Source organism: Thalassophryne amazonica, chromosome 10 (genome assembly GCF_902500255.1).
Source record: "Thalassophryne amazonica chromosome 10, fThaAma1.1, whole genome shotgun sequence".
Classification (NCBI taxonomy): Eukaryota; Metazoa; Chordata; class Actinopteri; order Batrachoidiformes; family Batrachoididae; genus Thalassophryne; species Thalassophryne amazonica.
The window spans coordinates 16,493,834-16,504,094 of NC_047112.1; the positions used below are offsets into that span (position 1 = coordinate 16,493,834).

The 10,261-nt window shown below is 41.4% G+C and overlaps 1 long non-coding RNA gene across 1 annotated transcript; it reads right to left on the reverse strand.

Moving 5' to 3' along the window:
* Positions 1 to 5,371: 5,371 nt before the first annotated feature.
* Positions 5,372 to 10,044, reverse strand: LOC117519521. Its single transcript, XR_004563323.1, has 3 exons — positions 9,883 to 10,044; positions 9,433 to 9,510; positions 5,372 to 5,433 (listed from the first exon to the last, which is right to left on the reverse strand). It is a non-coding gene; the product is annotated as an uncharacterized LOC117519521 (long non-coding RNA).
* Between the last annotated feature and the right edge of the window lie 217 nt (positions 10,045 to 10,261).

The window sequence follows — 10,261 nt, forward strand, 5'->3', positions numbered from 1 at the left end:
GGTTGTCCTAAAAGTTCCCTAAAAAGCCTTCAGTTAATTCAAAAATGCTGCAGCTAGAGTACTGACGGGGACTAGAAGGAGAGAGCATATCTCACCCATATTGGCCTCTCTTCATTGGCTTCCTGTTATATTCTAGAATAGAATTAAAATTCTTCTTCTACTTATAAGGTTTTGAATAATCAGGTCCCATCTTATCTTAGGGACCCTCGTAGTACCATATCACCCAATAGAGCGCTTCGCTCTCAGACTGCAGGCTTACTTGTAGTTCCTAGGGTTTGTAAGAGTAGAATGGGAGGCAGAGCCGTCAGCTTGCAGGCTCCTCTCCTGTGGAACCAGCTCCCAATTCGATCAGGGAGACAGACACCCTCTCTACTTTTAAGATTAGGCTTAAAACTTTCCTTTTTGCTAAAGCTTATAGTTAGGGCTGGATCAGGTGACCTGAACCATCCCTTAGGTTAGGCTGCTATAGACGTAGACTGCTGGGGGTTCCCATGATGCATTGTTCTTTCCTCTTTTTGCTCTGTATGCACCACTCTGCATTTAATCATTAGTGATCGAGCTCTGCTCCCCCTCCACACATGTCGTTTTCCTGGTTCTCTCCCTCAGCCACAACCAGTCCCAGCAGAAGACCTGCCCCTCCTGAGCCTGGTTCGCTGGAGGTTTTCTTCCTGTTAAAAGGGAGTTTTTCCTTCCCACTGTAGCCAAGTGCTTGCTCACAGGGGGTCGTTTTGGACCGTTGGGGTTTTACATAATTATTGTATGGCCTTGCCTTCAATATAAAGCGCCTTGGGGCAACTGTTTGTTGTGATTTGGCGCTATATAAAAAAATTGATTGATTGATTGATTGATGTGGATAAATGGATAAAGGATGTTATGAGCGCATGGAGGAAGCTAGGAAAATAAATGAAGATGTGCACCCCACAGACAGCATATCAGTAGCAGCATCCGGAAAGTCCAAAAGATCTAAGTCAAGTTCTGTCCATTCGCGAACATCCTCTGCCTCTTCTGCACGTTTGAAGGCTGAACTTGAAAAGGCTGCACTTATAGCACAAGCAGCAGGACTCAGACAAAACATGCTTTGGAAGAGCAAGAAGCTAAGCTCAAGGCTGAGAAAGAAGAGCTTGAGATCCAGACTGCTTTGGCTGCTGCAGATGCTAAACTCAAAGTTTTGAGGGATTAGATGATGAACGAAGTGACGATTCAGAGCATTCAAGGAATACAGGCCATGTACGTAATCCAAGGCCACTCTTCAGTAATCCTGCTCCATTAAGACCTCAAGCCGCAGTTGAAGTCTATCACTCCGACATGTTAAGTAACCACTCTGAGGACACAGCAAACCCTTTGGCCACTGTGATGCAGCGACAAAATGATATCACAGAGTTTCTTGTGAAGCATCAAAAGCTTTCTACTCTACCACCCTCAAAATATCCCTGTCTTTGAAGGTGATCCATTAGAATATAGACTCTTCATTAGGGCATTCGAGAATGGTGTGGAGAGTAAAACAGAGAGCAGCAAGGACCGCCTGTACTTTATGGAACAGTACACCAGCGGCCAGCCACGAGACTTAATTCGGAGTTGTTTGCATATGGAACCAGATCAGGGTTACGAGGAAGCAAAGAAACTCTTAAAGGAGCATTTCGGAAATGAATATAGGATCTCTGTGGCTTACATTAACAAGGCTTTAAGTTGGCCTGCAGTCAAGGCAGACGATGAAGCTCTTAATACGCTTGTTCTCTCTCTCACCAGCTGTGGAAACGCAATGATGGATATGGAGTATATGGAGGAGTTGGATAATATCGCCAACATGCGTGCCATTGTCAACAAGCTTCCATATAAGTTGAGAGAGAAGTGGAGAAGCGTTGCTTTTGACATTCAAGAAACAAAGTCTCAAAGACCAAAGTTTCAAGCCCTTTTGAAGTTTATTAACAAACAAGTCAAGGTAGAACTACATCCTGTGTTTGGAGATATAAAGGATATCAGCAAAGGACAAACCAAGTCATCAGCCATCCTCATGGCAGAAAGGAAAACTAGGAAAACAATTTTCACCACAACTGCGACACCTGTGACCAATCAGACAGGTGTCAGCACAGAGGTCAAAGTGAGCAAGAAGTTTCCATTCAGTTCTGACAGTGCCTTCACAAAACCCTGTCTTTTTTGTCAAGGTGAGCATGGTAAGGCAAACTGTAAGAAAATGAGAAAAACCCTTCACAAAGAGAAGTTAGACTTTCTTCGTGAAAAAGGATTATGCTTCAGTTGCTTGAAACGAGGGCATATGAGCAAGCTCTGCACAGAGAAACTAAGCTGTGAACTGTGCCTATTGACACATCCCACTTTGTTGCACATGAAGAGTAAAGAAAAGTTAACAGTGAAAGAAGACTCCCAAGCTGATGCTGAGAAACTCTCTGTAACTAGTGGGTTTGTGAGTACAGCTAACACATTCTATTTGGGTACAGGGACCGGTGACACAGACAGTATCCTAGCCATCGTTCTGGTTCAAGTAAAGGCCAAGAAGGGTAGTAGAGTGGTTCATTCCTATGCTTTCTTGGGTCCAGGCAGTACTGCCACATTTGTACCGAAGAGCTAATGAATGTGCTAAACCTTCATGGAAGAAAATCAACATTCTCTTAACTAGTATGGGAGAACAAAAGACTGTTCCCAGCCATCTTGTATCAGGCATAGAGGTGAGCAATATGGAAGGCTGCAACTTCATAGAGCTACAAGAAGTCTTTTCTCAAGTCACAATACCAGCTGATAAAAGAAACATTCCACTACAAGGACAAGGATGTCGACAGATGGCCTCATCTGGGGGGTGCGTATCCCTCACATTGATGCAGAAATAGGTCTGCTGATTGGAACAAATGTGCCAAAGGCTATGGAGCCAGAAGAGGTCATCAAGAGTGTTAATAACGGGCCTTACACAGTCAGAACTATTCTTGGCTGGACAGTGAATTGACCTTTGAGAGAGGGCAGCTGTGAGGTAACAAAGGATGGTATAGTACATGTTACATCAAACAGGATATCTGTAGCCAAGCTGGATGATGTGGAACCAACAGTTCAAATATGACTTCCCTGAGGGTAGCCCTGATGAACAGCAGGAGATGTCACAGGAAAACCTCAGATTTATGGACAGTGTCTCACAGTCTGCCAAACTGATAGAAGGTCATTACTGTATCAACTTACCTCTGAAAAACAAGGAGCTCTGCATGCCCAGCAACCGCGCTATGGCAGAGCAACATGCCTTGAACATGAGGAAAAAGTTTTTCAATAACTCTTCTTTTCGTGAGGACTATGTCACCTTTATGAGTGATATGATCACAAAGGGCTATGCTGTGAAGATTCCGGATGTTGAAATCAGCCGCAAGGATGAAAAGGTCTGGTACATTCCACACCACGGAGTGTACCATCCTAAAAAACACAAGCTACGCGTGGTGTTTGATTGCTGTGCTTCGTACCAGGGAACCTCTCTTAATGACCAACTACTTCAAGAGCCAGACCTCACCAGTACCCTGATTGGAGTCATCACCCGATTCCGCCAAGAACCAGTGGCTCTCATGGCTGATGTGGAGGCCATGTTTCATCAAGTAAAGGTCCCACCAGATGATACTGACTTGCTGCGGTTCCTATGGTGGCCAAATGGTGACACAAGCAAGGATTTGGAGGAGTACAGAATGGTTGTGCACTTGTTTAGGGCCACCTCCTCACCAAGTTCTGCTAGCTATGCATAAGGCGATGTGCTGAAGACAACAGGGATCTGTTTGACACTATAGTAGTTGACACTGTATTGCACAACATTTATGTTGACGACTGCGTCAAGTCAGTCAGCTCTAAAGAAGAGGCTGTCTTGTTGTGCCACAACCTGAAAGCGATCTGTCAGCAGGGAGGTTTTAACTTAACAAAGTGGATTAGCAACTGCAAGACAGTTCTTGCAGCCATACGCCATGACGAGATAGCTAAGGAAGTGAAAGATCTCGACATGGATCAAGACTCACTCCCCACAGAGAGAGCATTGGGAGTACAGTGGTGCATCCAGTCTGACCAATTCAAATTCAGAATAGTCATCCAAGACAAAGTGCCCACCAGATAAAACATTCTGTCCATGATAAGTTCCATCTACGATCCACTCGGAATACTGGCACCAGCGATTTACCAGCAAAAAAGATGTTGCAAGAGCTGTGCAGGCTAAAGTTGAACTGGGATGATGTACTTCCATCTCATTTTGCTCAGCAGTGGTCTAACTGGATACAGCAACTTCAGCTGCTAGCCGACTTTGGAGTGGACAGGTGTTTCAAACCCATACATTTTGGAGATCCATCACTTTCTCAGCTTCATCATTCTGTGTGTAGTGAGGAGGGCTATGGAACAGTGACCTACCTTGTCCAGCAAAACAGTACCAACCAGGTCCATTGTGCCTTTGTAATGGGAAAGGCTAGGGTTGCGCCACTCAAGCCTACTACCATTCCTCACCTGGAGCTAACAGTAGCAACCATGGCTGGATGATGGACAGATGTTAAGAAGAGAGCTTCAGCTGCAGCTTGCAGACTCTGTGTCTGGACAGACAGTACATCTGTGCTGAAATATGTTAACAATGAGAGGACAAGGTTCCGCACATTGTGGCCAACCGCGTGTCAGAAATACTGAAGATATCTTCAGGGTCTCAGTGGAGGCACGTCAGCTCAGGTTTAAATCCAGCCGATTATGCTTCGAGAGGACAGAAAGTAGAGGCCTTTGTGCAAAACCGAACCTGGATTTCGGGACCAGACTTTCTCACAGCGTCATCTGAAAGCTGGCCAGAAAACCCAGATCACCTGAAAGACCTCACAGCAGTAGATCCTGAGTTAAGAGAAATGCAGCAGTCAATGTGTTGCACTGACACAAAGCATGAATGCTATGACACAATTAACAGAGCATTATTCCTCATGGACCCACCTTAAGAAAGCTGTAGCATGGATCCTCAAGGTGAAAGACACATTGCTGTGTTTAGCAAAGAAGAGAAAGGAGCAAAGATCAGAGATCGGGCCATCCACCAGTGACAACCAACAGAAACAACAGCTTCACAAAATTATGGTGAGCTTCAAGGCAAGTCTGAGCAAAAGGATTCTATTTTGGTCCTTTGAAGTCAAGCGTGGAAGAGTTACTGGGAAGAGATATGGCGCATCTTTACCTGTTTAACTATTCAAGCTATCCATTTGGAGGTTGCAGCATCCCTTGACCCTGACTCTTTCATACACGCACTCCGTAGATTCATCGCAAGAAGAGGCCAAGTGTCAGAGTTGCGTTCAGACAATGGGACCAATTTTGTGGGGGCAAAGTGGGAACTCAAAAAGGCCATCCAAGAGTGGAATACCTCCAAAATAGAGACCACTTTGCTCCACTGGGAGGCATCGTCCTGTTTGTCTCCCTGATCAGTCACACAGATTAGCTGCAGAGTGCAACCTGAAAGAAAATCACAGGTCCAGCATATGTAAAATAAAAGAACTGTAGTCAAAATAAGTAGTTTTGCCATTGCATGAAGTTGGCACCGCTGAGGAGAAAAAATAAAAAAATAAAATAAAAATAAATCCACCGAGCTACTGAGTCACTCACTGAAAAGCACATGAATAAAGTAAATTGTGGTACACTTGCACTTTAACCCAACCCAGTAGTATTACAGATATAATGTGAAGTATGTATTTATCAACTTAAAAACGAAAACAAAAACATTTGGTTGGCTTTATTTTGTCATAAAAAAGTAGCTTGCCACAAGCTGAAAATGTTTTTCTGGGTTCAGTGTTTTTATTGCAATTAATTAGTTCATTATTGCCTTATTATTTTTATTAGTATGGCATTATTGTCATATTAATGAGGAGGAAACAAAATTTTCACTCACAAAGAATTTAAAACAAAGCACACACTGAGGCAGATCTCTAATCTGTGACCCTGATCAGGATGCTGCAAAGCACTTTTGGACAAAAGAGGAAGCGTCCTCAAAAAACAGGAAGTAGGCGAGGGTGGATGCTGGCTGAGACACAAGCTTGCTTTGAAAACTGAAACAATTACAACTAGGCCATAAATCTCAGGCCTCAAAGTCCCACGTCGGCCTCACTAACAACCAATATGCTTCCAGTTGTACTATATTACAAGACAAAGTGGTTTTAAGTTTACTCATGAAACAGTGATTGATTTGAGCAAAAAATAATCACAGCAATTTACAAGATCAATCAAACAAAGAACAAAAACTACCTTGTTGTGATGGTTAGTTCCAAAACCAGGATACAGACAATGGTGAAATAATTAAATCCTTAGTTTGCAGAAAATCAATCAACAGTAGTTTTAACTATAAACCTGCCTAGTCCATGTTTGTCAACCTGAAAGACTGAGCCACAAGTGTTTGACGAAATAAAATATATTTGTCAGTTTATCCACCACATGTACCACACAATATTAAAGGATAAATCAAATCAGAAGCTTGTGCATTTCCAAAACTGGCCACAAATTCTGGAAAGGAGAATTGTAACTCGACTATAAGGGGATGTCTCAGCTGCCTAGGATTTTTCGGTTTCTTAACACCTATCGTACAGTAAACTGAACATCTTTGTTTTGTGAATATAACAAGACACTTGAAGACAACATCTTGGACTTTGAGAAAATCTGAAAGACATTTTCAGCATTTTCTGACTTTTATGGGCCAAATAACTAATTGATACAGTAGAGAAAATAACCTACAGATTAATTGATAATTAATAATCATCAGTTGCAGTCCTAATTCAGTAGTGGCCACATATCAAAAATGACTAAAAAACAAAGAAAGAAAGAAATAACATCCCAAACACTTATGCTCACAATTGTACGAAGATGACTAGTCAACTAGAAACAAGTACTGTACTTTCTGAGGTATAAGTCATACCAGAGGATAAATTGCAGTGGAGTATAAGTCACACCTGTTTTCTGTATCATCAGCTCTTAAATGTGGGATTTTTGTCTATTGTTGAAGTGCACTCTGTATTATATCATATACCTATAAATGATACGCCAATAAGATTGGATAAAACACTAAAGAATAAATAGTAATACACCCTTTTCGCGGATGGATAATATTTTTCATACCACCCGAGTAATCAGCCAATCAGGAGCGGAGCGGCGCCACGACGAAGAGGCGTGGTCAGAGGAACTGTGAAATACTGGTGAGTCACTATTCATAATTTCTTACGTGTCTAACCTCGTAGGTTGATCGTTAAAAAAATTTGTTAGTTCTAAAAGCCATCATAATTATTTATAGGAAAACGTTCTACTTTTTTCTACTAACGTTTGAACTTTGAGTGGTTACACAGGACAGAAAAGTGAGAAAATGTTAATGCTTGTTTGAGAAAAGTGTATAAAGTGTGTAGTGAGGGTGTTACAGCCTTAAAACATCTATAATAATTGTAAAAAAACACTGACTACTTCGCAGATTTCGCCTATCGCGATAAATGAAGGACCACTGTATATGATAAAATCGTTATCAAGTTGTTCACCAATGAATATGGCTTTTTACACCCTTTAGAAAACCATACAACATTTATCATTTATAGGTATATGATAAAATTATCAAGTTGTTCACCAATGAATATGGCTTTTTACACCCTGACTAAACCATACACCGAGGCCGAAGGGTGTACGGTGGTGTAGGTGTATGAACTTGATAACTGATAATATGGCTGCGATGCTATGCGCACTGATTGACTGATTACCGGTCGGATATTTTCCCATATCCGGACCAGTTTCCATGACAATCTGTCCGCAATGCATATTTCTGTTACAAACCAGGAAGCTAAAAGCACAATTAGAAAAACGAAGTTGGGCATGTACATGATACATAAATAACAGCATCAGAAAAAAAACACACACATATTGAAAGCTTACCAGCTAACAACCGGACCATCTGTGAGCAAGTCATGGACGTGAAGAAAGTGCAACACCATCAGCAGTATATTCAGGTGAGACTGTAAGTTTGTGTGTTTATATATATAAAACAACCATATAAAAACTATATCTTGCTTGCTCAGTCTGTACGGGGATATCAGACCTTAGTGTTTTCACACAGACCTCACCAACGCTCAGTCCGTACTTACACCTCAGTCTGATATTTGCCCATACAGACCTCTCGTCAGTTAATAATCCTTTATTATTTCTGCTTATTCTTTTATTATTACAGTTTATTTTGTTAGTGCTTTGATTCCTGGGAAAGCCCTATTTAAATAGTGATTCTAATTATTGTTACTATTATTAACAATAAATGCATGATTTGTCTGGATATAAGTAGCACTAGGGGATAAGTCTAAGTCGCAAGACCTCCCAACCTCTGGGGGGGGGGAATAAAAAAAACAAAGCGATAAATACTGCAGAAAACAAGGTACTTCTTATTTGAGAGACTCACTGTCAAATCACATTTTCATTATCATTATTATCATCTCGAATATAGCTGCGCCCCTGAAAGAAAGTTATATGGTCAAAATAAAAAAATAAATAAAACACATCAGTCTCAGGTTGCATGATTGTGAAAAGTTTACGACGTTCCATAGACTTTCATTTGCGCGGTGGATAGCGGGCTTTACTCTTGTTAACCAAAATGAAAAGACATCAATAAAACAATGAAGGTTGGAACACATTTAAATGCATACTGATACTGACAGGCACATTTATACTCTGAAAAAACATACTTATTTTTTATTTATTAATTATGTTGTCCAGTATTTCTTTTCTGTTCCAGCGACACCCCCCACCCCCATGACCCTTAAGTAAGCAGTTGAAGATGAGTGAGTGAGTATATTACTTTTCTCAATAATTTGAGGGGGAGGCAGGGTGCACCCTCTAGTGACCAGCCACCCAGTTTAAGCACAGATTACATGATTTCAGGCATCAATGGGTTATCCCATTTTTATTTATTTTGTTAAAATCACAGACAACTGGCTATCAAAAAAAATTGCTAATGGGAGACAAGCTTAATGTCAGTTTGCTAACATCGGCTTCTTCAATAGCACTGCCTGGGTAGTACGACACCATTTAATGCAGTTGTTTCATTTAACAATGAAAACATTCTAAATTAGAAATTCTCAAGACGCACATGCAAGACCAGAACTTGTGTAAAACTAGCATGTAGGTGGTTCAATATGGTTCCATAAATTTAAAGAAATACATATTTTTAAACAACAACAACCACTAAAAAGAACAGCTCGGTAAAAATAGCCAAGGTGAAATCATTGTGTGCCCAAACAAGACAAGTATTTTAAAATATTTTAGTTTGCATAGACAACATATTCTGATAAACACTACTGTATATTTGAATATGGACAGTGTGGCAATGTGAGCCCAAATTAGTCTTTTTAATTCTTGATTATACAATGAATTAAAAAAAAACTTTTTTAATAATATTTGCAGCACTTTGTGAGAGAGAGAGAGAATATTGGTAATGTTAACCTGAGAGGAGCAGCTCTCTTATTTTGATGGGACGGTTCCAGCTTCCATGTTTCAATCCATCTTCAGTTCACACAGTCACTGAAATAAGTGTTAGAGTGACAGAAAATTAAAACACTGTTGTGCATTATATATATATATATATATTTGTGTGTATTATATCTCCACACCGGCTAGCAGTAGGTTAGCTAACGTTAGCTGTTTGGCAATGACAATTCAGGGATAGCAAATACAAAAACAATCCGTAGAGGATTTTGAAGGCAGTGACGAAAACCAATAATTAGACTACGAAGTAAGATGAAAAATAAATTCTACATTTTCTGTTCTGTTTCGCCAGCCATCCTCGGGACAGGTTAGCTTGCTAACAGCCTGTCATTAATATGCTGAAAATTGAAAATTCACGAAAATTTGTGTGGTAAAAGATACAAGTGGAGCTGATGTGACATATCCGACCTTTTCTTGCTGAATGGATGGTCCAACACCAGCCCGCCAGCTAGCTACCTAGCTAGCCGGCTCCTTCGGTGCCAGCGGCCGGGGAGCTGGCGGCTCCCGGCGGCTGGCAGAGCGAGTTCTTCTCGTTCGGCTCTCACAGTCTCTGCGCCTGTTCACGCTGACAGCAGACCCCTACTCTCACCCACCCACATAAATTATCCGCTGCCGTTGTGTTGTTGGTAATTAACAAGCAGAAGACAAAGATAATTAGTTTGTGTCCGTGTCCAGTCAGGGGCTCAAACTGAGAGACAGTCAGCCGAGCGGCTGCGACAAAGCAGCAGCCCACGCTGCTCTGCGGCTGGGCCTCCAGACGAACGATTGATTATTCGATAACCAACCA